Source organism: Peromyscus californicus, unplaced genomic scaffold (assembly GCF_007827085.1).
Source record: "Peromyscus californicus insignis strain IS unplaced genomic scaffold, ASM782708v3 Scaffold_13__1_contigs__length_99412109, whole genome shotgun sequence".
NCBI lineage: Eukaryota > Metazoa > Chordata > Mammalia > Rodentia > Cricetidae > Peromyscus > Peromyscus californicus.
Genome location: NW_026294424.1, coordinates 46,863,832 through 46,891,502, shown reverse-complemented (window position 1 = coordinate 46,891,502; position 27,671 = coordinate 46,863,832). Strand labels below are relative to the sequence as shown.

Sequence of the window (27,671 nt, the reverse complement as noted above, 5' to 3'; positions counted from 1 at the left end):
CACACACACACACACACACACACACACACACACTCACACACTCACACACGCACGCACGCACCCAGCCTCGCGCGCGCACACGCCCGCCCGCCCGCTCTGCCTCTGCGCCCTGCATCTCGGCTCGCTCATTCTCTCGCCCTCTCGCCTCCCCTGCGGTCTCTCGCTCTGCGCGCACACACCGCACACACGCACACGCACACACACGCGCGCATACACGCAGCCGGCACAGGCGGCGGCGGCGGTAGCGGCGGCGGCGGCGGCGGCGGCTGCCGGAGTCAGGACGAACCTCTCTAGGTACCGTCTTGAGAAGGCGGCAGCAGCGGCGGCGACGGTGGCAGCCCGAGCATCCCTGCTCAGCCGGAGAGGGAGCAACGCCGAGAGTTCCCGTCCCCTCGGCCATTCCCTTCCCCCCTCCTTTTCTTTATTTGTGAGAGAATTTCAGCTGCCTTATTGATTTCATTTGATTTGGAAACATTTTTGGTTGCTTTTGTGTGTGTGTGTCCCTTTTTTTTTCTTTCCTCGTTTTATTTGCATCCAGAGCATGGCGGGCTGCGGGCTGTCGGAAGACACCTTCCTCTCCTCCTTCTTTTACAACTACGGCTCCTCCTGGGAAACCCCTTCCAACCAGGTAAGGGGTGGCTCAGTGCCGGGCGGCATCTCCCCGTACCCCCCGCTGCTCGCTCACTTGGCACCAGGCGGGTAGACAGAGGCTCGGGAGGGGGTGGGGAGGATGGGGGGCCAAGTGGGTCGCACTGTCTGGGTCAGCGCCAACCGGCGACAGAGGTGTTCTTCCTTCTCTATACCCCCCACACATAGCGCCAGCTCCAGGGGCTGTCGCGTCCCTCCGGTGCCCATTCTGCCATGGACACCTATCTGCCCCCAAACCTCCCAGCCCAGCGGGAACCCGAGAAAGAGGCAGGAGCTGGCGCGTTACCCCGAACAACTCCAGGCAAAAGCAGGGAACTCGAGCGCAACCTTCACCAAGTCGCCGCGGGCGCCGCGCCCCTGTGCGCCCGCCGCCCGCCCGCCCTCAGTTGAGCCCTGGGGCTGCCTAGCTGTAAGACCCCCCGCGACGTGTTGTCTCTCCCTCCACTCCCTCCGGGCCCGGAGCCACCTCTTTCCCTAAAATGGCTGCAATCCCAAGTAGATGCGTCCCCTGACCCGCGGGGATGGGGGGTGGTGGTGGTAAGCAGAGTGGAGGCTCTACTCCTTCCGACCCCGCACCACCCCGGGCGCGCACGAGCACCCCACAAACACACACTTAACTTTGATGACTGTGCAATGCAGTCCGGCTGCATCGTGTCCTGCACGCTCCCTGCTGCCGGCCTGTAGGTGTGTGGATCGGTGTGACTGGGGGGCCCCTGGAAGCTGGAGGTGGATGAGGGACGTGGGGGCGTGGAAGGAGACTGGTGTCCGCCGGCCACTGATTACCTGGAGAGAGACAGGCATGTGTTTAGGGTCTGGGAGGGAGTGCCAAAGCTATTCCGGGAGCCAGAGCGAGAATTAGAGGAAGAAAAAAAAATGCCTTTTAATTAAATAACTGTTGTAGTCTGCTGCCCCCACTGCTTGTTTGGTGAAAGTCTACAGGCATCTGTCATCTTCAAACTACACGGGGAAGTAGAGCTGGGGTCCAGGGAGAGGAGGAGGAGGAGTGTGTGTGTGTGTGTGTGTGTGTGTGTGTGTGTGTGTGTGTGTATGTGTGTGCATGTGTGCGCGCGCACGCGCGCGTGTGTACTGCTTGGGAAAGTTGGGGCCAGAAGCTAGGTGGAAGAGCAGCGATGAAGGCGGCACCAACTCGGTGGGCCGGCCAGGGCTCCGGGAGTTCCTGGGCCCTGTGAAGCGCGCACCCGAGGGCGCGGGCCCGCGAGCCTGAGGGTGCCAAAGGGGACTGCTCGGTCCGGCACGGCTCTCCAGGCTGCTGCGGCGTCTCTGGCCGCTTTCGGGGCTGCTCGCCGCGCTTGCCCGCGCTGGCGCGCTCCCTCCGGGTTCCAGATCTCAGCGCGCTCCGGCGAGCTCGCGGATAGGAAAAAAAAAAATTAAAATAAATAAATAAACAAACAAACAAATAAATAAATAAAACCCAAACCCAAAGCCCTGGAGCCAAACAACCGAAAAATGTGCTCCACTGCTCCCCTTCATCACCGCCACCTCCCCCCGCCCCCCATGTCTCCCAGACACAAATAGCCAAAGTAGTAGTGGCCAGGGGACGACCTCGCCTTCTCGGAGTGGGCTCTCCGGATCCCACCGCAGCCGCGCGAGTGAATAATACATAAACCGCTCGGGAGATCCAAAAGGCTCCCGCCGCCTCATCGCTCCGGAGCGGGCCCGGAGCTCCCGCCAGCCCGCCGGCCGTCGCCGCGATGGGGCGCCGGGCCGCCCCCAGATCAGCCGGCCGGTCGCAGAGCGCAGGGCGGCGGGAGAAGGCAGGCCCGACTGTGAGCCGAAACTTGGAGAAGCTGCCGAGGTGGTCGCGCTGGCGATGGAGTTGGGGACCCTGGAGAGACACGGATAGGATCAAGGGGGCGCCCTGGCTGCAGGTTGCGAGCTCCCAGAGGCTTTTCTCTTAGCTACCCCGCCCCGCAAGGCATGCTCCGGGTGCTCTCTCTACGCCTGCCCGAGACAGCTCGGGGTTGCCGAGAGCCACGGACCCCTCGGGTTTGGCAAACTCCAGTCTCCAGGAGCCTCAGTGCGTGCGCCTGGTGTGTGGTGTGGTGTGGTGGTGGTGGCGGTGGTGGTGGTGGTGGTGGTGTGTGTGTGTGACGCGCGTGTGCCTGTCGATGAGTCAGAAACAAACCAACCCCAGCTCGCCTTTAAGGACCGAGGCGCGGACCTAAGGCATGAAGCACACACCTGCCACCAGCTCTGGGGACTGTGGGGGATTCCTCGGCAGCGCCGCGCCTCCCATTCCTGGACCTGAATGCTTTAGGCTAAGTTTCCGGGCCAGTGGCTCAGACCAGCACCGCAGGGAGCAGAAACTCAGCTGCTTGCTAATTCCTCGGGAGGAAGAGAGAAGGGAGACCCGGTGGGTGTCGCCAGGCACGCAGCTACACCGCTCTAGAGCTACGGGAGGCTTCGCAGCATCTTTAAGGAGATAGGAAATGAGTCGGAGAGCGTAGCAAAGCAGAGGCCCGGGCCCCTATTTCGCAAGATAGGCAATCACCTGCGAACTCCTTGGAAACCCGAGGAGGTGGGCGGCAGGCAGGGAGGGGGTGCGGCGCAGGTTCCTAGGGGACAGGTGACGGAAAGAGGAGAACCTTGTAGAGGGGTCGTTATAGAGGCAAACTATTGGCGTCTTTCTGGGTAAAGTTAGTTTAACTCGATTAAGAAAAGCATCTTCCCAGAAGACATCTTTCTTCTAGAAAGGACCACTCAAGTTGCTAAGAAAATGTAAAGAATTTCTGATAAAGCAGCTGGGGCTGTTGTGGAGGCTGATTAGCTCACGGGATGGGACTGGGGAACAAGCTACCCTGAACGCAGAGGAACTGGATGGCGGGGAACGTGGATGATTTGAAGTATTGATTTCCTCCTCCAATGGTATGAACTTTAAGATAAATTACAGAAACAAAGAAAGGCATGTATCATTAGGGGAAGGGGCAGTCACCACCCAAGCTGTGCTTGTCCAGTGGGAGATCCTGGAAAGCAGTGAGTTACCAAAGCCTTGCCTTTTCCAGCTCAGCCACCCCATTTTTGGGGAAGGAGACTATACAGCCTGTGCATTAGGCCTCGCGGATCTCCACTTTGTCCTTTCAGCGTTTGAGCATGGGCAAATGAAAACTGCTCCCAACTGCTCCTAGGAAGAACAAGAGGAAAAGAAAGGCAATAGTTTACCATCCTATCCCAGTTTCAGGCAGAGCTGACACGGAGAGAGGCCTGGGCCAAATTTGAAAGAGTGAGACTTATTCATGAGTTTACCTGAATTGCTGCCAAAAAGCTCACAAATCCTTCATTCCCTAAAAATAGCAACGTTCTTCAGGTATAATTTGTTTACCTCAATTAAAAACAAAACCCTCTTCTTAGTGTTATAAAGTGCTTATGAAGGTAAGGGTTGGCTGTACTAAAAAAAAATCAAGCTTTTTATTTCTAGATCAATATGATGTGCTCTCAACATCTAATACCATGTAAAAGGAACCTTTTTACAACATCAATAGCAGGCAGGCATGTCTACTAAGAACCTCCTTTCCTGGAATCACGAGATGTTCTGATTTCTTTCGTTTTCACGAGAAACACGATTATGACACCGTTCATTATAAACAAGAGAGTGAAAAATAGGATGAAGATGGAAGCTGTCGATATATAGAGCTGGAAAGCTGGGAACGAGAGAGTCATTTATTCACTTCTCAAACCAGGCAAACAGAAACAACCAAATAAACAGACATTAAAAATACTCCAGCTCCGGATCATTGTTGAAGGGAAGGGTTTTAGTTATTCTGTGACATTTATTGTAGCTGGGGTGGTGGTGATTTTTTTTCTTTTTCTTTCTTTCTTTTTTTTTTGAGAGAGAGCAAGAGTCTAATGTGTATTAGAGCTGAAACTACATCTGTTACCATTTGAAAACTGGGAGATTCCATCCTGTTTCTGGGAGACCAGGCTGCAGGTATTTTTGCACGGGCTTTCCAATGTGCAAAACAAACCACAAGTGTGTGTGGGCAGGAGTGGAGTGTGGGGGTGGGGAGCATCTGCTGAGGTGGAGTCTGCTTCAGTGAGAGTGAAACCCCCAATTAAAGTGTATCTGTGAGATGTATCTGCTCTGGCTCAGAGCAGCAGACGGCAGCCCGTTCTTTAATTTACAGTTTCACGCCTAGGGATGGCAGTAGAGCCAGCTCCCAACACTCCCAGCTTTCTCTTTTTATGTTGTGCCTTTCAGCCTGGGCTTCTCTCTCCCCTGGAGTTGGTTAAGCTTGCCTGCTCCGTCCTCTGCCGTGGCCATCACCTGCTTGCGTTGTAGACCTAGGTCACCTTATTAGTTGTCACTGTGTAAGCCCAGATCGAAGCTGGCCAGGTCTGTATGATACAGAATCAATCAATTGAAAGTGAAAAATGGAGCCAATTAGCTGACTGCTTGGGTGTCCCAGGGGCCAGACATCTGACTTTCCTCACCTGATTGGCTAGTGTTTTGGTTACCTGGTCATTTCACCCCACGTTTGTGAAAGAGACATCACTATCTGGTGTGACTATGCATTTTAACTCTCCTTTGCCTCCTGCGTCACCAGACTCTAGGCTCTCAATATAAAATGGCCTCCATGGGAAGAACAACCATGATGTATCTTTGCAGAGTGGGCAGTCTTCGTGTTGAATTCAGCTCTATACTTTTGCTACTCAGTGTATGTGGCTCTTTGTACTCTATCTTGCCTGGCAAGGCAGACGTTTTAATACAGATTCATTACAGGATGTAGGTAAGTTGTTGAACACTTCCCCTGTCTGCCTTTTGTTTTTGGTAGGAGGGGTAGGGGAAGCTTGGCACTGTTTAGGAATAGGGATAGTCAAAGCAAGAAGCACCAGGTAGAACTGAATATATGTTTGTTTTCTTTCTGGCTCTTCCACAACTCTTAAAGTGACGGCAGTGGTTAGATCCATAGAGATGAACAGAGACTTTTAAGTGGGAGAAATCTACGTTCATCTCCAGCACCCACATAAAAATGCCAGGCATGGCAGCATGCTGGGGAGGCAGAAACAGGAAGATGCCTGAGGCTCACTAGACAGTCAGAGCATCCTGGTTGGTGAGCTCCAGACTAGTGTCTCAAAGGAGGTTGACAGTGCTCCCGAGGATAATACCCGAGGCCATCTTTCAGCTTCCACATGCACACATGGGCACACTCATCCACACGTGTGAGTCTGCTCACACATTCGCAACATAATACACATTAATGGAAAGAAAGACTAGTCATCACTTAGGTTTGTTGTGGATCTTCCTAGAAGATGAGCTTCCTTTGGGTAGTGGCTTGAAAATATTCTGCACCTTTGGTAAATTTCTATCAACTTGGGATCAAAGGATATTGACGGTGGCTACTATTTTTTTTTAATGCTGTTCCGAACACTTCACGTGTATACGACTATTTTAGTCACCGTAACAACACGGAAGTAGGGCCTTGTCTTGTTATTCCCACTTTGCAGAGAATGCAAACAAAACAGAATTAAGAGCTAGTTAGGAGAAGTTGGGGGGCTGGTTAGGCGGCCCGAGGCCAGCTTCCTCTTACTCTCCCCACTTTTCCCACTCTTCTCTACAACACAAAGACACTAGGAGGCCACACATCCATTTCCAGCGTCCCTCTGATGATGTCATTTATTCGCCTTTACTAACAGTGGACATCTCTATTGCTTCTCCAAATCTTCCCACTTCTCTCTCTCTTTTCCGTTCCACTTTTTGTAGACAGTGTACGCACATGTACATGTTCATGTGTGTTTACACAAGTGCGTGTCTGGGTATGCACACAAGCATGGGGAGGCCAGAGGTTGATGCCAAGTATTTTCCTCAGCTGCTCTCCATCTCAGTCTTTTGAGACAGGGTCGCTCAATGAACCTGGAGCTCACCAGTTCAGCTAGACTGTTTGGCCAGCAAGGCCCTGTGATTCTCCTGTCTCTGCCTCCCGGTTTTGGGATTTTTATGTGGGTGCTGAGGACAGTGCTTGAGCAGCCCGTCACTGACTTTATTGACTGCTCCGTCTCTCCAGCTCCCCTTTTACGTCTTTTATATCACCAGATAGAGTTCCCCTGAGTGAAGCTGCCTGTTTGGGTGGAGCCAACCATAACCACCTGATGCTTTTTTCCCCTTGGTGATGGACCTTGCTAGATACTTGAGTTTATCACACTATTTGATTTGGATAGTTGATCCAGCCAGATAAACAGATGGAGTCTTTAGATTGGTCCACTTTTCAAACCAAATGAATAATTTTACAATTTCTCAGATACATCACCCCCCTTTCTCTTTCTTTCTCTCTCTTACACACACACACACACACACACACACACACACACACACACACACACACACTTTATCATTTATGCATGTATTCAAGTTCCCTTCACACAGGACCCCATATCAGTTTGGGTTTGCAGTATTGTCTATGTTTTCACTTCACACTGAGACTTGTGTTTCTCATCACCCTCATGTTTTTATAGGAGTCTTCTGTAAGGAGTCGGGCACCTAACCTTTCTGTCCATCACGAACCAATGCCTTTTTGTGGTTGGGCCTTTCTATCATGTTCTCCCCCAGTGTGGTTGTGGGACGGGGAGTGAAGACATTGGCTGTCAGCAGCGAGACAGTACACCAAGAGAGTGTTTCTCGCTGGCTCCACTGTTCCTGTGGCCCTAGCAGAAGTATAAAAGTGCGGGGTTTGCATTGGAATGAGAATGGGGTCACCTCCCCTTTGTAGCCATCATCAAGGAAGCAGAACTTCCTTCCAGAGAAACCATAGGAAATCAATGATCACACCTTGCCAGCAAAGAGGTAAATGTGTGCAGCAGATGGCATTCAATCAAAGGGCAGCAGAAACGTGACTCACTCTCCCAGGCAGTGTGACTTTTTGGTCCCTTCAAAGAATTCACATTTTTTTTTTTGATATAATGCTTATATTTAAATCTTTCTTTTCTTTTGGACTATTATATTTTAAAAATGAAGAAAAGAGGAAAATGTCATTACTTGATATTACTCTCTTTTCTCCCAAAGATACTTATTTAAACAAAGCTTGGTACCTTTCTGGGAAATGGTGCCAGATCTGTCTCCACCCCCCCATTTTATTATTATTATTTTTTGTTAATATAAATTGACCTGATTTATGGAAAGTAACTGGGCTTGTGGACCTTTCTTTCTTTCTTTGGTGCATTCACTTAAGCAAAAGGGATCTCACACTGAGGGAAGGTTCCCCTTGGCCAGAAGGGGCTGCAGAGGGACTCTAATACAGAGGGAACCTGCTGTGGGGGAGGGAGAGATGGCTGATATGTAGGGAAATGCAGGAATGGAGACTTAATGAAATGTGGAGAAGCAGGTGTGTGGCTCTAACATGCTTCCTTCTGTAGAGCGCACTTCTGATTGCTTTGTGAGCTCGTCTTCCTGTACGTTTGAAATCGAGCTGCAGGTAATAGCTCGGGGTAAAGGGAATGTCTGATCTCTACCGGAAGAAGACAAGACACCCAAGAAATCTCTCAGGGGAAAGAGTCTTAGACATCAAACTGACTGGAAAAAGCAAGGAAGGAAAAGGCAGGAGACACGGGAGCAACCTTAACCACATTTTATTCCAATTTATTATTTCCAGTAGCAGTTTGTCCCTAATGTTAACAATGAGTGATTATGATTCCGTAGTTTCGTTTACAGCATAAATTAGCATTTTGTTTTCTGTTACAGCTTTTGAATGAGGAATTATAATGTATAATTTGCTGAAAATAGATGTTATCATCTCTTAGGAGGAGAACAACCACATAAACTTGAACAAATGATAAAAATGGAATCAATTACATCTCAAATGGAAGTAGTTTACAAACCTCCAAATACAAAGTGGCAGGAGTAGCTGGTTATTGTAACAAATAATTAGTTTTTTTAAAACAACGTTTATTGAATTCCATCGACAATTTGGTAATTGTTCCCACCCAGTTGGCTTGCAGTGCTCCCTCTTCTCAGAGGAAACTGGCATGGAGTGACTGCATTCTACAAGCTGCATTTCCCCCTCATTATTTCGTGTTATATCCAGAATATACATACTTCGTTTCACTCATAACCCTTTCTGAGTCATAGGAAAGCACTGAATTATGTTACCAAGCTTTGGTGACAGATGACTATACAAGGGCTGGCTGGTGACCGGGGCCATTGTCACCAGGTTCCAGCAGGGGAGGAGGTGATCAGAGTGAAGATGGGTGTGTATGAACACAGGTTGAAGGAAGGCCATGTCGTAGGACCTATCAAACAGGTGACTCATATTGTGATTTGATTTTCTGAGTCTCTCCCTTCTTCTCCTTTAGCCTTTTCTCTCTTGATTCTAATTTCTTACGTCTCCCTGTCATTGCATACTCGACTGTGAAGCTCCTTTGGAGAGAAAGCCACGGCTCTCTATGTTCCTGGTCCTTCACCATACATACCCTGTCTGCAGCAGACAGCATGTTGTGCTGGACACGTGACTCAGATACCAGAAACACAACTTTTCTGCTATTACGAGTGTCACTTTATCTTCCTGTGTCCCATCGCTTGGGAAGATGACGTCAATTCTGCAATGTCATTTTTTTTTTTATTTTTTTGAAAATGGGAATCTGACTTGGAGAACGAATGAATTCTGTTTCTATTAACGCGTCTCCAGGGAAGAGCATGGTTGGGTTACCATAGGCTCACTTAAACCTCTTAATTTTTAAAATGAAAAAGTATAAAGTATATGCTTAATACACTCAGAAAGTGTAAGGGGGTAAGTGAGAAGCAGGGGGATTACATTTCAACGCTCTTTGGTAACTGCTGCACACTGAGTGGATCATTCATTTTTGATTATTTCTAAAAGATTAATCCATTTCTTTAAAGTTAATATGCGAAGAAATATGTTCAACATCTCTTTATTTTTAGATCCCACGATTTAGTCTGAAACAAATCAGTGGTGCATTATAAACACACAAGAATGTATCTAATGACGGGAGTCGGGATGAGCAGATGCTGGGAAGATGCTCCGTGTGAAGTCGAGGGAGCTGCAGGAGGGAATGGAAAAAAGTCTCCAGAAGTTGGAGGGCTTGTGAGGTGAATGTTGGGAGGCAGTTCACCCACCAAGCTTAGCTATGCAGGGCAGAGTGGAGGAGACGGCACTCATCCCTAGCACCGTTGGTGAGGGTTCAGAGAGACTGTGGACCTGTGTTGTGGACCATAAAGGGCCTGGTTAAGATATGAATTCTCAGCTATTAGATTTTCTATGGGGTATCTACTAGGAAAAGTCTAGGACACAGTACCTTCTTAGGAAATTGTATTGGCCTGTTGCAGTAAGATCCATATATTGAGTATTTTCTGTTTCACTGAGAACCCATTAAAGTGATTTCCATGATGAACTCGTCAAAGCAGCCCTATGGGTGTGGCTGCTGTTATCAGTGCTATATATTATAAATGAAGTAGCTGAGAAGTGAAATGACCTAACCAAGATCACACAGCTGAAATGGGAGAGCCGGGATTGTTATCTAAGCATGCCCGCTTCCTAAGTTGAAGTTTGAACTCTGATGCAGGCTACCATCAGCTAGGTGAACAGATAAGGAAATGGATAGAGAAGCATCAGAGGTAAAGAAAAAATGCCTACGACATGGGGAACCCCACCTGTGTTCAGAGTAAGTAGAAAGTGACCGAGGCTCAAAGAGAGGACCGTCACTATGGCCTCATGGAGGAGGCACCTGCCTTCTCACTGGAGGAATTGCAGAGTTTCAGAAGATCATGCCATGGGCCTTGGCCTTTGGGGAACCGAGGATAGAGCAAAGAAAACAGGTGTGCAAACAGGGAAAGAAGGAACATTCCAGGCAGGAGGAAAGCACCAGAGGGATGCAGATCAGAGTGGGTAGTTGTTTGGATAATTTTTTTTTCATTTGATAAAATGTATTGACCACTTTCTTTGTGCTTGTCTTATGTCTGCTCACAAGGATACATAATTTAGTAGGACACACACACACACACACACACACACACACACACACACACACACACGTTTGCCTATGGTATGTATATGTGAGATAGGTTCATAGGCAGATAGATGCTATCTGCATTACATATGTCTACATATAAAGCATAGAGACACATCTATCCATATGTAACCTATGCATATATATTTACCTATCATCTATTCATGTATATGTATCTACCTATCTGTCATCTGTCCATCATATATCCACCTATCTATGCAAGTACCTGCCATCTAATTACCTCTCGTCTGGTCCTCATGAACTCTCACACTATGTGAAATGACAGGGAGGCACTCTTCTGTGTGAGCCTTAGGGCTTCTTTGGGGTTATTGACTTATCCATCAGCAGTCCCCCTGCCGAACTCTTGCCTAGTGAAGGGAAGGAGCCATGACAGTTGGGGTCTTGTGAGCCAAACTGGGGAGTTATTTTACACATCTTCCTATCTCACACCAGCCAGCAAGCAAACAAGCTTTCCAACTTGGAGGAAACTTAAAATGTTTGCATCATTGAAATCTGCTTGGTTGACAATGTCAAAAGAACAGTTTAATTAGTAAGTCAAATGTAAAGATTCATTTTGAGGTTTTATTGCACTTCAATGGATGGCTAAACTTTTTTTTTTTTTGAGATTAAAATTAGTCACCCAAGCTAGAGAGTGAAATAGTATCAGAAGTTGGGGACACACTCTGAGGCCCATGCAGCCGTGCTAATGAAATCCTTGACGCCTTGCTTTGCATGATGTCAACCTAAAAGGGTTACAGGGCTTTGAAGAAAAGAGCCCAAAACATCATAAATGGGAATGGAATCATCTCTGCAATACTTATCAAAGCCTTATGGGTTTAAGAAGTAAGACTCCATTGCTAATTGATTTTTCTGACCCTGATAGTAACAGTTGCATTAAAAATAATTTAAAACTCATTTCCTCTGATTAAACTGGTCTGAAGAACAAGTTGCTAAGAAACAATGATTTGACTCATTGTTTACATGTATTATAAATAAATATTTCTTTATTTTTTTTAAAAAATTGGTCTTGTTTATTCTTTCACTACACCAGTATAATCAAGTATGAAGACGGTCTGGGGAATGTTTGTTAACTGTAAAGGACTCTCTCGTAGTCTTTCTCATGGTGAAAGAAGAGTCTACCTGTGAAAAGAGGGACCATTAACCTTGACTATAGACCCAGGAATAAAATAGATGTTAAAGAACCACGTTGGCTACTTATTCAGGAAGTTCTATTAGAGTGCTTGTGTATAGTGACATTAAACACTTGCATCGTGGGGCTGGGAGTCATGGCTAGCTGTAGTAAATTCCTCCACTGCCTGTGTAACCAATAGTGTTAAGATGGCCTTTCTAAGCATCCCTTCCTGAAGCTTTCACTGAGGTCATCCCAGGCTAATGAGTTTTCCCCAAGCATCACTTAGTTGTTTAAATAAAGTAATTAGAGATTGTTCTGTAATGTGATATTCAAATATTCCCTTCCCAGAGAATTTTGGGAAAATGCCTTCTCTTATATGTAGGAATAGACCATATTTAAGAAGGTTGCAAGTCAGGTGTGATGGATCAAATTTGTAATGCCAGGAGCTAGGAGGCAGAGGCAGGAGGATGACCACACGTTTGAAGGTCCCCACTTGGTCTAGCAGCAAGTTCCAGGCCAACTAGGACTTCTTGGCAAGACTCTGTCTCAAATTTCCAAGGGGGGAAAAAACCATTGTATAAATATTGAGCACTGTTTAGTGTGAGTTGTTACTAGTTCTTTTATGTCCTTTGTATTTAGAGTAAAAATAGCTATAGATTTTTCTCAATTAGTTTTTAAATGTCTTGAACTTGTTGTGTTGAGGTGTGTGTGTGTGTGTGTGTGTGTGTGTGTGTGTGTGTGTGTGTGTGCTTTAGTATGTCTCAAATATCACTTGAAACATACGGTGAAAGGCACAGCATAGGTACTAGCTAGCGTCCTTACTGGTCATTTATGGAAGAGGTAATCTTGAACTCATTTTAGCAACTTAGAGACACAGTCATCTCATTAGTCACACAATTATGAACTATAAAGACCAGAAGGTAGAAAGCTAGGAACATTCTTTTAAGCACCTCCACATAAGGACATTTTCTGAAGAGGGGAGTTTTTCTCTTGGAATTAGGAGGACTCTTTCTATTGGCCTGCATTCTAACTTATAGGGAACATTGTCTCTATATTTTACTGCCTAACTTAAAAATATGTATTTAAACTTGGTTTCTTAGGGTGCTGTTGTTGAAAACTAGTATATAGAAATCATATCTAGAAAAATGATTAAAAACATTTTTCTTGTTATAGATGTATGTCTTATATGATAACCTTTTTGTTTTGGATTTTTTCTTAGAAAAATCCAGAAGAAAAGAGGAAAATCAAAACCATCGTTAGTCTAAACACTTAAAAAGAATCACAGACCACATTTTGATTTGTGTCTTTCCAGCGTTTAAAATTATTTATTCAGTGTGTGTGTGTGTGTGTGTGTGTGTGTGTGTGTGTGTGTGTGTGTGTGTGTGTGTGTGTGTGTGTAGTGGTCAGAGGACAACTTGCGGGAGTTGGTTTTCTACTTCTATTATGTAGGTCCTGGGGATTGAACTCAAGTCCTCCGGCTTGGTGGCAAGCACCTTTACCTGTTAAGCCATCTCATTAACCCTAGCTTTTTCTCTAGGCATTACCTGTAAGTGTTTTTATAACCCGATTTTAGCCTGTTTTCCATATGATGCTTCCTATCCCTCTGTGTCATAATATCATGTGGCTGTTCGGTATTCTATTGTGTAATTATAGTATCATTTGCTTAATCTTTCTTTAGGTGTCACAAATTGATACTAGATAGTGCATATCCATGATTCTTTCTTTAGGACAATGCATGGTAGCAGAAATTCTTGGATAAAGGGCACACAAAGTTTCAAGACTTTGTATTCACTGTCTTTCCATGAAGAAGAATCAGCTGCACCCGTGGAAGCTATGTGCCAGGGTACCAAATGGTGGCTCTTAAAAAAAATGAACCCTCTTTTCCCAGAATATCCTCTATCTATTGAAAACTCAGAAATAAACCTTTCTAGTTGTCCTATCAGTCCAAGGGTCACATTCATAGCAGAAAAGACCTTCTCTCACCGTACATTCTGTGAACTCTTGGCTACTGGAACAAAATGTGTGGCATGGGACCCAAGCCAGTGGTGTGGAGTCTGACCCTGGTTCTCAGGCAGGTGTTCGTTTCTCTTCTTCTGGTAGCTCTGCTCTGCACACACCTAACAGCTTATGTTCTGCGGAGACATACAGGAAAAACATCTTTCTATTCACTGAGCTACTCACACTGGGAACGAGAAGTCGGCCTGGGCTCCAGTCAGGATCTTATGTCATTCCCAGGAGATTCTAAGACCGACATTGCAGAAGATCGCAAAATGCATCGTGTTTCTGCTGTGGACTGGGTCCCGTCATGACAAACCATAAATGTTTCTGTGAAAGTAAGATTCCTGAACAAAATAAAACGCGCCCACCTGGCACCAAGACAGTCACCGTGGTTGCTCACCAGCCTGTCCTCTTCCTTCCTCAGCTGACAGTCACAGCTTTGTCGGATCCTGTCTAGTTGACATTATAGCTCCTTTTTCCCACACTGTGTGTTTGCTACAATCTGATTCTTCCTTAAGAAAGTGCAGAGACTGAGAGGACAGGGAATGTTCATTTGTCCACACCCTTTAGGTCTAGAGGAACTGTGAAACCAGGTTCCAGGACAAAAAGCTGCATGACCGCCCCCATATAGCTACCACATCTTACTTCCTTCTCAGCCATTTTACTCACCTCCCCGATAGATACTTGTCCTGTTCCCAAGGCTGAGCAACTTGTCTGTCTCATCTACTTCGCCATCCCAGCTTCTACCACCATGGTGATTTTTAGCATCCACATTGGAGGACTGTCTGTGACTTAGCTTCACAGCTGCAACATTTCACTGCTCTGTGCTCAGGCAGATCAGTCCGACCACCCTATCTCCATCCTTTGGAATGCCTCTGCTTCTGGAACCTCAGGCTCTAGTATAACTCTACCTGGTGACAGCCTCACAGTTCTTCCTCTAGCTTCCTTAAACATTTATTTATTATTAAATTATTATTACTATTCCCTTTTAATGAGTGAGCAGTCTTAGGATCCATCACCTAAACTGCTGTTTTGTCCAAGCCTCAAAGACCACAATCTCTTATCCTTTCATGTCTGTCTACAAAATCCAAGTTTTCCATCAGTCCAACCAACTGCCTTGTTTGCTTTATCACTCAAGCCATGGGGTTGGATAAAAACCAGTTTTTTCAAAGAATGACACTGGAATTTTATTGTCCTCAACCTCGGTACCATTCACTGTCTGTATCTGTGACTTTAAACACTGTCTGTTACCCTTAACTCCCTTGACCATCATTGGGCTCCTTCCCAGATGAGGATTTCTGGTCATGCAATGTGAATTTTTCTGACCTCTTATCTCAAAACCACCACTTCAGCTTTTTTCCACCCAGTCTGTGGGCATAATAATCTCTCTCCATCTTTTAGACTTTGATCCATCCCTTATGACTTCACGATTCAATAAAGTTTGGAAAAAAATGTACCCAAATCTCTTTTAAGAAATACCTCTGTGATCCTTTCACTTTCTTTGAAGGGTTGTCTTCCTCCATCTTCCCTTCATTGTGTGGACTGAAAGGCCCAGCTTATACCAGAGACCCTAAGTTTTAACGACATCAAACTGTATGCCTGTGGTTAGTTGTGTTCTGTAGCTCATGGGTTCTTGGAGCAAGAGGCAGGTAATGTACAAGGCAGAGTGATTAATTTGTGCTAGACTCAGCAAGAGAATTGTATTCACTCATGATTTTAAATCCTTCCCTTCATTCACTAATTAGTGACCTCTAAGACAAATTTGACCTCCAACACTTTGCTGGTCTTCTGCCAACACTGTCCTGATTCATAAATGTTGGAATTTTTTTCTTCTTAAATATTTGTATGATGTGATGTGTGTGTGTGTGTGTGTGTGTGTGTGTGTGTGTGTGTGTGTGTGTGTGTGAGAGAGAGAGAGAGAGAGAGAGAGAGAGAGAGAATGCACATGCCATAGCATGCTTGTGGAGGTCAGGGGGCAACTTTCAGAAGTTAGTTCTATGCCTTCTTCCACTTTAGTTGGAGGTGGGGTCCTTCTGTTTGTTGCTGCACTGTGTGTCCAGGACAGCTGGCCCTGAAGTGCCCTCATCTCCCATCTCACTGTAAGAGAGCTGATAGGACAGATGCACAGGTACTAGATTTTCTTTAAATGTAGGGTTCAGGGATCTGAAATCTGGTTATCAGGCTTCTATGGCAAACTCTTTTGAGTCATCTTCTCATTCACAAAATGTTGGAATTTTAACAGCTCCCCCCACCCCAGTTATTTAGAAAGGGTCCCCATTGAGTAGCCTGCGCTGGCATAGAACTTACAGAGCTCTGCCTTCTTCTGCCTCTCGAGTGCTGGGATTAAAGAAAAGATGTACCATGCCTGGTCCAGCCCTATATTTTTTGAGGTATCACTGATTTGACTCTGCCAAGAATGGTTGTTTTTTTCTGTTGCACTTCTCCTGTCATTGTGTCTCCTCCTTAACTTTCTTGCTTGGTCTGATCTGAAATGTTGATCATGCCAAGGTCTCACTATGAATCAATTCCCCTTTCATTTTGTCCATATTCATTTATATGAACCTCCCCATGCACAGAAATCAGCCACTTCACTGTCTTTATGTATTTCACACAAACCTTCTTTTGTGTGTGTTTCAGGATTATGTAACCAGCGAGATGCTCAGCAGTCTCATTGATAGTTGTAACACAGTATGTTGAAGAGAGAATTTCCATCCAGATTGCTTTGCTCTTGAATTACTTATTAAGGTAGATGGCAACAATATTCATTCTACAGTGCTGTTACTTATTTATTTATTTTTTCAGTATACTAGAAGTCACCCTAAGAGTTTAGTCTAAAACAGCACCCATGTGTAAGTGTATAATTATAGGCATCAAGACTGAGGGATGAGGTCAGCTGGGTGGTTCTTCTGCTGTGTTTGGTTGGTTCACTTGTGTCTGTAGTCAGCCAGGAGCTGGTAATTTTGCCTGTGGTGGGAGATGACTGGTTACTGACAGGGGAGTGGGCCTCACTGAGCTATGAGTCCAGTATCCATCATTCAGAAGGTAGCTCTAACTTACTCAGTGGTGGGAAGCACAGGATTCATAAGAAGACAAGAAGAGTGAGGTCTCAGAAGGCTTGCAATGGAGTTCATAGGCATACCTAGCAGTTAGCAAGAGAGCTTGCCTTAACTAACCCGGAAGGTGAGGACAATACCTGAGGTTTTCTTCTGACCTTCATCCACATGCTAGGGTGTGCATGTGCCTGCAGTCACACACACAAGCATGAATATGCACACACATAAAACAATGTTGTTCTAGTGATGAGGCTGAAATCTCATGCCCTTTGTAAAATGACCAATGTCAAGCATTACTGTAGATTTTGGTCACTATTTTTATCTGCTATTCTAGACTCTAAGTTCTTTGAAGGTAAGATATTTGCCTTCTTGTCTTCTAAGTTATGGAACAGTAGATCCCATGATACATAGTGACTACCTTGAACAAAGCCTGCAAATTTTTTCTGCTTATGGAAAAAGAAGTAAAATTAGCAACCCCGAGGACATGGTCTGCTAGAGACACAATGAACTCAAGATTTATAATGTGAAAAAGAGCAGCTAATGCAGGGTCTGTGCTTTTAGGCTGACCATCAACATGGGTGTGAAAAGATTCCATCTTTGTTCATTCACAGCAGGATTCTAACCAGTACAGAATGATAGAAGATTGACAGAGTGGAACTTCCCAGACCTACTGTGCAATTGGCACCCATTCTGCTAACTAAAGGAATAGGACACCTTGCAAATGACAATGATGTTAGAATTGTGTGAATCATTCTGCATTATTCTAGAGAAACAGACAAGATATTCTCTCATCTATCTATCTATCTATCTATCTATCTATCTATCTATCTATCTATCTATCTATCTACCTACCTACCTATCTATCTCTCTGTATCTATCATTTACTGGATCTGTTAGTAATTAATTGGCTCATGCCAATTAGAGAGACCTGTTAAGTCCAAAATCTGCAGGGTAGGCTGTCAGACTTGAGATGCAGGGAAGAGCCACAGCTTAAATTACAAGGAACTGTCACTCAGCCTTCATCAGACTAGATGAGGTTTACCTATCCCAGAGAGGGTGACCCGCTTTGCTCAGATCCACTCACTTAAATGTTGATCATCCAGTTTAAACACTGCCACAGTAATATCCAGAATAATGTTTGGTCAAACCTTTGGACATTGTGGGCCAGTCAAGTGAACATGTACGATAAACTATACCACACAGTTCATTTCTGATGATGCCATGGCATGGAATATAGGGGTCATATTGTAGGCAAGATCAGATAAAAATAATTTAGTCACTGATCTGTACACATGTGTAGAAGGGAATGACCTTGAAAGTGTCTTTAGCATACTGCGTGATTTAAATATCAGCCAGTGTTTACCAAAGTACTCAGTTGTCCAGAAAGAAATAGCCACAGGACTTAGGGTAACTACAGTAGAAGATAGGAAAATCCCTGAATGTTTAAGAAAACTTTAATATCCTTATTTGAGGGCTAATTAAATTCTGGTCAATAAGATACAACAGAAATATAGAAATAATATTCATTTTTATGCAAACATGAAATCAAAGTTTATGGTGTGTGCTTGGAATGGGTAAAACAGTGAAAATCAAGAAGTTATTTGACTAGGAAGGCAGACTTGAGAGTTGATGGCCTGAGTACCCTCGTCTTCCCCGACCACTACTCTATCTCTGGCTCTCATCAAATGCCTGTGCTTCCTGCCTTTAAGCAGACTCAGAAGAGTTCAGAGAAGAAATCATTCTTTTTCTCAGACAGTTTTCAGTTTCTGAGAAAATCATTCATAGCAGAAGTGGTATCCGTGGGTGGTCATTCATGAGGCAGGAAGAGGCAGGTCACTGCATTTTCATTGGGCCATGAAAACACTGATAAAGGCAGAAACTTGGGACAAGCTATTTTCTTCAAATGGCCAGATATTCCGATGATGAAATACTTTCTTCCAAGATGACTGTAGGCACCTGGCCCAGATTTAATATGCAGTGTTTATAAAATCAAGGCGAGAGAGAAAGGTTACTTGTAGTGATAAATTCAACAAGGCTGTTATTAATGCTGCCATTATTTTTGCTAGTGAGTGTCGTCCCTTCAGTTTTACCAGGAAAAGACTCTTGGAAACATTTCTATCTTCCAAGGCAGGCTCACAGAAGGATTCTGCATGGCTTTAATGTTGGTATCCTTCCCAGTCAGAGGGAATGTGACTAAATGTGACAATTGGTTTTGCACATTACCAACCCTGTTTTCTGATCTGTGAAATGGACCTGCAACATCTACTTTCCGACATTAGGAGTTAAGTGAGATCGTACTTAGGAACACAGTTTGGCCCGGAGGGATCGAACACAAGGGGTAGTGATGCCAGTTTTATCTTGAGAGACAGATACGTCAAATGATAGAGAATAAATTGTTGAATGCTCAGACATAAGTGGGACATCTGTATCACCCCCGATACCCCAGAGCTCAGAGAACATTACAGAAGAGGAAACAGAAAGAACGTAAGAGCTGGAGGAGAAGGAGTAGTAGAGAATGCTGACAGAGGGCGAGGCATGGCTGTTGTCCCCTTGAACTCAGAGCAGCTATGAGTACCTGCACAAGACCTGCAAAAGCTGACCCATCAGCACCCTGCTAAGGAGAGGGAAAGAGCTTTTGGGGTCCCACCCTTCCTGTTATTTGCAGATAATGGTTGATGGGGGACAGTGAGACATTTTTCTTTAGTGGTAGAACCACATGTAAGGTGAAAATTCTCCTGTCAATAAATTATCACACAACTTACTGCAAACAACCCTAAAGAAACTCAATTGGGACACACACACACACACACACACACACACACACACACACACACGATGTGAATGAAAACAGAAGAGGGACTAGTTGGGAGGAAGATGGATGTTAATGGGAGTGGAAGGGGGACAAAAGAAGGTAAGGAGGGGATATGCTGAAATACATTATATACATATATGAAAATGTCACAATGGCCCATTATTATGTATAATTTATATATATTAATAAGACATTAAAAACAAAAGAGACAGAGGGATGATATATTAGATGATGTTAATTAGATATATAAGAGGCCATTTTGAGAAACTTTAGTCCAGCCAGCTCATTCTGAATTTATTCCCGGAGACTATGATGATGGTGAGTTAAGTTTCAATACAGTGTCTTCTTCTTCTTCTTCTTCTTCTTCTTCTTCTTCTTCTTCTTCTTCTTCTTCTTCTTCTTCTTCTTCTCCTCCTCCTCCTCCTCCTCCTCCTCCTCCTCCTCCTCCTCCTCCTCCTCCTCCTCTTTGGTTTTTCAAGACAGTGTTTCTCTGTGTAGCACTGGTGTCCTGGAACTCACTCTGTAGACCAGGCTGGCCTTGAACTCACAGAGATCCACCTGCCTCTACCTCCCAAGTGCTGGGAGTAAAGGCATGTGCCACCACTACCTGGCCAGTATTTTCTAATAATACACCTATTTATTGCTTTCTCTAGAAGCCTTATGCCCAAATATACACCAGTCAGGTCATTTCTAGGAGGTTTGTAGTCTGATTAAGATTTTAATATTTCCCCCCTGATTTCTGCATGCAAAAATGGAACAATTTGCCCATTTATTTGCAAGGAATAAAAACATATAATACCAAAGAAAATTAGAAGGCAAAATTCTAGAATAACATGATTCTTCAGAAAATACAATCCAATTATAGGAGACAGGTAATATCCAGTTCTTTTTTGGTTGACCTATAATAAATGCAGATTGTCTAGGTATTTAATATAGAGTGGTATTTCAAAGCCAAATGGTGGCTATTATTTCTATTATTGGGGAAAAAGTAATATCAAGGTAGAAATTAGTACTCTGGGCTTAGAAATGGGGGGGATGTCTTATGAACAAAAGTGTCTCAAAACACCAATTCTTTAGAGCATAAGCTAGGGGGCTGTTCTTCCGAATAATGCTTTGGGAGTGCCTATGGCATGGCAGGCACAATTCAAGGACCTGGGCACAGAGCAAGAGCAAAACTAATCAACTGTAGCTTCACTGGACAGAATGACATCAACACACGATACGATCTGAAAATGACTGTGACTGTTATAAAAACCGGCCACATGACGGAACAGATGGTAACCTGTGACAAGAACAGGTCACATATGAGATGTGAAGTGTCTAGGCTGGAGGTGGTCACAGGGAGGCTTCCTGGGGAGGTCTTGGTTGAGGCTTCACTCAGGGCAGGTCTCAGGGCAAGCACTGTCCACTCAGCAAACTGTGTCTGGGGAATGGAGAGTGTGTGGCCAGAGATCAGGCCAGGGGTCATATAGCCCAGGTCCTGCTGGACTGCAGGCCACATGAGGAATTTAGAGTTTATTTCAGTGACATTTGAAAACCCTGAGAACGTTTTAAGCAGAAGAAGGACAAGGCCTGATTGATGTGCTCTGAAGATCAGTCTGGTTTCTTAAGGAAAGGGGCAAGAATGAGGTTAGTTGGAGGCTGTTGTGGAAGGCAGGTGAGAGGTGGCTATGGTAGGATTAAAGCAGGGAATTGCTAAGTGTAGTGGCTGGTGTTAGTTGTCATCTCCATACCTCTGGGCATGCCTGTGCGGATTATCTTGATTGCATTAATTGAGGTGGGAAGACCCACTCACTGTGGGTGGCACCATTTCCTGACTGGGACCCTGGGTTGTAAAACTGGAAAAGGCAAGCTGAGCTTTTACAGCATTCTGCTTTTCACTGGGGATGCATGCTGACCAGCTCCCTCAAGGGCCTGTTGCTGCCAGCTGACTTCCTGGTAACCTAGGATGGTGAGCCAAATGCCCTCCCTCCCCCCCTTAAATTGCTTTCATTTGGGTCTTTTATCACAGCAATGGGAGAAAAAGATAAGATACGATTTAAACCAAAACGCATTTGCATTTGCGAAGCTACCACTGCTTGCCTGCATGCCAGGGGTCATGGGCATGCTTGGTAAGAAGACCAAAGGAATCAGCAGTCAGTCCCTCAGGCATCTGACAGCAGACAAAGCCTCCAGGCCCAAGATGTGCCAACCCTGATGACACAGGCAGTTAGGTTATTGTGAAGTTGTGGAGAATCCTCTATCCGCCTGTGTAAGAAAACTGCGCTTATTTGAGGGAGAGGCAAGGGAATTTAGTGTGGCAGAAGCTAAGGGTGTCCAAGAGTCTCTGCTATGAGTTTGAATTCCATAGCTGATGAGGAACTGATGAAGATGGAGACAGGTATTAATTTTTATTAGTATTAATTTTTATTTTATGTGGATTGGTGTTTTATCATAGGTGTTGGGTCCTCTGGAAATGGAATTACAGACAGTTGTGAGCTGTGGGTGCTGGGAATTGAACCCAGGACCTCTGGAAGAGCAGTCTGTGCTCTTAACCCCTGAGCCATCTCTCCAGCCCCTACTCTGCAGAGTTTTCTTTCTTTTTTTTTTTTTTTTAACACATGAATGTTTTGGACATTTACGAAAGCAGACAGCTGTTCTGTTGGTTAGGGAGCAGACCAGCTGCCCAGTTGGAAGGGCTCAGCCAGGACATTTCTGGAAGATGTGAGTCATTGCCTGCCATTGTCCTGCCTTTAGAAAAGAACATCTCTTTGGGGCTGTTTCAAGCCAATGTATCTTTCTAATATTGAGGGGAACCTAAATAGGGCAAGAATAGGTTGAGTCTGTATGAGAGAAGGAGGAGCACACCAGAGACACAGTAGAACCCAGGGACCTGGTCTTTATTCTTCGTTTTGTTTGTTTCCTTGGTTTGGAAGAGTGGATAGCAGAGCAAATGCCCTGGGAGGGCTCTGACATACTTTGCAATTCATGGTCAGGAATGAAATGAAGCTGTGTCTCCTGTGACATAAGGCCAGGCGGTTCTTAGAGCCCATTTCTGTTCTGACTCACCTGGCTCAGGTCAGCGCAAAGGCTGCCGGCGTGTTCTGATCCAGTACTCTCCTCATCTCAGGATCAGAGCCATCTCCTAGTAGCACTCCATCGCCCGTCTCTGCTTCACCTGGCCCAGTTTTGAAGAGGACAGTTTAGTGCTTTGTGGTCAGCCTTGGGAGTCACGGGCCTCATCCTCATTAATGATGGGAGCCTGGGGTCCTCTGGTTGGGCAGGATGTCAGCAGAACTGGGTAGGTGATGTGGGACAAGCACTACTGTCTGGTGAAAAACCGTCATCTGTTTCTCCAAAGCCTAGCCATCGTGAGGTAGGAGAGCAAGGACAGAGAGCATTTCTGGTCCTTGGAGAAGGCACTGCTGGTGCCTGTGGGGAGCTGTGGAAAGTCTCTAAGGGAGGCTGGGAGGAACACAGTGATGCAGTGGCAGCAGTCAGATGGGAGAGGCTGGCAGGGTAAAAGGACATTATTGGACAGGTGTGTGTGTGTGTGTGTGTGTGTGTGTGTGTGTGTGTGTGTGTGTGTCCATGTACATGTGTGTGCAGTTTGCAGACTTAGATTTGCAAGAAAAGGCAAGGATGTGAGACAGTTCTCTAGAAGATTCAGTTTCCCACATTTTCTACTGTGAGAGCCGGACCTTCCCTCAGCACCTTCCATGTTGTTATTGCAGAGACTTTGTCTCTCCCCTTTCCTGGATGGATTAAAATACGTGAAGAGTTTCTATACTCAATAATGAAAAACCAAATGGGCTAAAGCTGACTCAGAAAAACAAATACCATAAGTTTTCTCTGATATGTGGAACCTAAATTGTGTGTGTGTGTGTGTGTGTGTGTGTGTGTGTGTGTGTGTGTGTGCGCGTGCACGTGTACTGCTTGGGAAAGTTGGGGCCAGAAGCTAGGTGGAAGAGCACACACACGCTCTTGAGTTTGTACAACATGAAACTAGAGGGAGGATCATGAGGGAAGCGGAAAAGATATTTTACAAAGATGCATTTTCTTACTTTTACTTATGTGTACTTGTGTGTGGGTGTGAGCTCATGAGTGCAGGTTCTCACGGGAGCCAAAGGACTCAGAGTCCCCTGCAGCTGGAGTTACAGGCCTCTGTGAACTGCTCTCTGAGGGTGCTGGGCATCAAACTTGAGTCCTCTGCAAGAGCAGTATGCATTCTTAACCACGGAGCCATCTCTCCCGCTCTGAAGGAGGAGATCTTTAGGGAGGTGGGAAACAGAAAGAATGATGGGATTCCCATGATGGGAAAGTAAAAGACAGGTTGGGGACTAACCAGGGGAAGAAAAGCATAAGGACACACAAGCAATGATGCCATGATGAAACCCACTACTCTGGATCCTAACTTTAAAAAAAATGAATTAAACACTGTAGGCCAAATACCTGAATACACATATCACCAAAAGAGACTCAGAAGCAGCCAACAGGTATGAAAGGACCCTCAGTCGCTAAACATCAGGGAAATGTCAATCAAAACCACAATTTGATGTTAGCACACATCTATGTGGTTAGCTACTATATAAAGCAATAAACACAAGAAACGAAAGCAACAGCTGTTGGTGAGGATGTAGAGAAAGACCACCGTCCACTGTCTCATTCTGGCTGTGACGCATGGCAGGTTCCAAAGCAAGGTGCTGTCCAGCATTAGAAGCCTGTGAAGAAAGACCTGTTCTCCCACCAATGCTCCAGTGGAGTTGAGTGAGCACCTGCCTCCCAGAGATGTTCTCTGGATTCTCAGAAGGCATGCATTTGCCCAATAAACGTAGAAGTGCCTAATGGTGAGAGTCTTCCGATTACTTTAAAACAACTCTCCTGCCCTTCAGACCCGAGAACTTCAAATTGTGTCCTCTGGACCCCTGAAATGCTTTAAACCCAAACCCGAGCAAACACATTCCATCCTCTGCATGTAAAATCATTATTATTGTATAATTATGATAAATCCCATCACTGGTGCTTTGAAAGGAGCCTGTGTGAAATAGCAGGATACGACACTGACAGCCTGGTTGTGTCGTCAGAAGAGACAAAGAGGAATTGTCAGGGTATTGATTTTTGTCTCAACACAGCCTCACGGACACATGATTTAGAAAACACTTAAATGAAAAAGCAGTCAGGGAGGGATTATATGCCTTCAATAGAGCAAGACGATCAGTCTTGAGATCTTATTCAATGGTCACACCTGTGGATGCCACTGACCATAGGGCCATGATTCTGGCTGATGCAGTGATTGAACATGGATGTGTGTTTGGGGTAGACCTGACTTTTCAGCATCCTAATCCTGGGAGAAGGTTTCAGTGGACGATTCCCCGAGCTGACTTCAGGCCTTGCAGCGGGAAGCATGGCTGCACTGCCAGGACTGGGGTGAGGTTGTCTAAAGAACCATCTGTGGTTCTCCCTTCTCCCAGGCAGGGGATAGATCTAGCTGCTCACAAGATACGCACTCAAGTCACTGTTTCCCAGTACGGCATGAAGCTAGCTCACTAGCTCTCGGTTCTGGTCCACAGTCAAGCTGTTCTATTTTATTGAACTAGCTTAATCTTCCACTTGAATAGAACCTTCCCCAAAGGTGAAAATTCTCAAATCCCATTTTTCCTTTTTTTGCTATAACTTTAGTTTATATGTTTGTATTTATTTACTTTTGGCTTGGACAAGTTCTATAGACTATTAATTTGGACTGCCTATAACCAGTGTTTCTAAAACAGAGGTCTGACTGTGATAATCCCTTAAAAAATACTTTCACAGAGTGGGTAGAATGGTTCCACCTCTGTAATTCCAGCACTCAGGGGCTCAGGCAAGAGGATGGAGAACACCAGAGCAGCTTGGGCTACCTAGAAAGTTCTAGGCCAGCCTGACCCTGGCTTGGTCAGTTGGTCATGTGTAAGCTTTGTGGTATGACCTTATTGCTTCATCACACTCCTTCCCTAGTGCCAGAGTGACCAGCAGTCCTTTCTTGGTGTTGATGTGTGACATAGCTCTCATGCTGCCAAGTCTTGGTTCTCATGGGTCTCTTTGCCCAAATCTTCCTCTTCAGCTCCAATACTTCCGTTAAAAAAAAATCATGATTTGAACTGAAATAGTGATATTAAACCTGAAGGAAGAGAAGCAAAGAATATATGAAACAATGAAGATTGTTTGCCCAGCCAGAAAAATAGGTATTTTGTGTAGGTTAAAAAAGCATATTAATAACTTCATGAGGCTAACTAATTTAGGACTCAATTAGGAATGTGATCCCAGGAACTACATACAAATTATTGTAATTATGATGGCAGGAAATAGGACTCCTAGGAAATGGTAGGAGGCAGAGATTTAAAAGGGGGAATATATTATTTAAAAGTCAGGTGGTTTGTCTTGGTGGCCCTAAGAGTTGAATCGGGAAAATTAAAGAGCTCAGATCATAAACTAGCAGCAGAAGGAAGCCCTAAGCTATCCACTCAGCAGAAAGAAGTACCGCGACTGGAAATACAGGCTCGTGGTTACTTAATGGAAGTGAGTGTTTAATCGTGTCAGGGCCACCGTGTGCCATAGATTTAACATACCATCACGAACATATTTTGCAACTTGGACAATTAATTCCACACCTGTACTGTCCCGTATCCAGCTTTATAAAACATGTCATCCCCATAAAAATAAATGTACGTGGCAAATAGCCCTCTCTCCGTTTGCCAAAAAAACAGATTACTATCAGGAAGGCCGAATTATCACCTGCTGTCAACAAATGGATTACCCAAGTTAAGGTCATTATTGTTGCTGTCGTTATGGTGCATATTAAAACTGGCATGTATGAGCAGAGGGCCTGGATGGATGGGCCAGATCGAGCTGGGGCTGCTATTAGACCTTTGTGAACTTCATTGTGCATGCTTGCAAAATTATGAATTAAATCTATCTGTGCAGCCTTACAGGTTTTTTTTTTTTTTTTAAAGAAACTGCTTCTTTAAATGAAGTTTTTTTTTTCTTTATTGCTAAAGGTTTTAGATTAACTCAGCATCCATGAACCTTTTAATGTTGTCATCTCCTGACATTTTTCCTTCTGGATTTTAAAAAATATAATGTAAGATAAAAATACGCTTGGAGTTGAAACAGCAAGAAGTCGAGATAACAATATTTATTTAGTTTACTTGTTGGCTTTTTATTTTCTTCCCTTATTATTTATGGAATTTATATTTCTATCTCCCTTAAAAAAAAACCCTCTAAAGAAAGTCTTTTGCAGCTAACTTTGATTTCCATGTTTCTATTTTATCTAATTAAACTTTTTGAAGACATTTTTTCACCCCATTTAAATGAAACATGACTGAGGAGGAGATGAATGTAAACATCTTTGCATAGCCGATATGCTGAAAAATGCATGACCACTTAAATGTCACAACTCGGCGAAGCATTTCCTTTTCATTCTTGTGCTGTTGAATTTTAAGGAGAAATTGCACTTCATATTCCTTGCTTTGCTTAAATCAGGTAGTGCTGTGTGCTTCTGGGTAAGAACCAGCAGGGCGGTGAGCCTGCTAGATCTCAGGGATTCTCTTGCCCTCTCCTCCACTTCCTCTCCCCTCCCTTCCTTTCCCTTCTCTGTTTCTCCTCCTGTCTCCTTCTTCTCCTTTTCTCTTCCCCTTCCTCTGTATTTCCTTTCCCTTTCCTGGCAAATAGCCTGGTCAGTGGGCATGACAGATGTGAGGCTGGTCTTGAGCTGGGCCAGCAGGCAGAACGTTGTGGGCACTGGCCCTTCCTCCCACCTCCTGTGCTCGAGGGCCTGAGACTGAGTTACCCCATTATGACCCATCTAGCCAGCCTTAGGAATCAATTTTACTGCGCGTGGCCCTGCCCTTGGCCCTGCCCATGGTCCCGCCCATAGTCCCGCCCCTGCTCCTCATTGACTTGCTTCAGAAGCAAGGCTGTGGCAGCCTAGACTGTGAGAATGAGGTAAGGTCTGGTTCAGATGTCCTACCAGCAGGATCCCACGGCAGGAACAGGGCAGGGGAATATTAATCGGAAAAGGAAGTGGAAGGACACAGAAGCAATT

The 27,671-nt window shown here is 45.0% G+C and overlaps 1 protein-coding gene across 1 annotated transcript in view; it reads left to right on the top strand.

Annotated features, from left to right (window-relative positions):
• Positions 1-214: 214 nt before the first annotated feature.
• Positions 215-27,671, top strand: part of Ppargc1a (PPARG coactivator 1 alpha) — a 682,761-nt gene continuing 655,304 nt past the window's right edge. The window contains exon 1 of the mRNA XM_052734916.1: positions 215-628. The gene's annotated coding sequence lies outside the window, so the exon portion shown is untranslated. The remainder of the gene's footprint in view (positions 629-27,671) is intronic.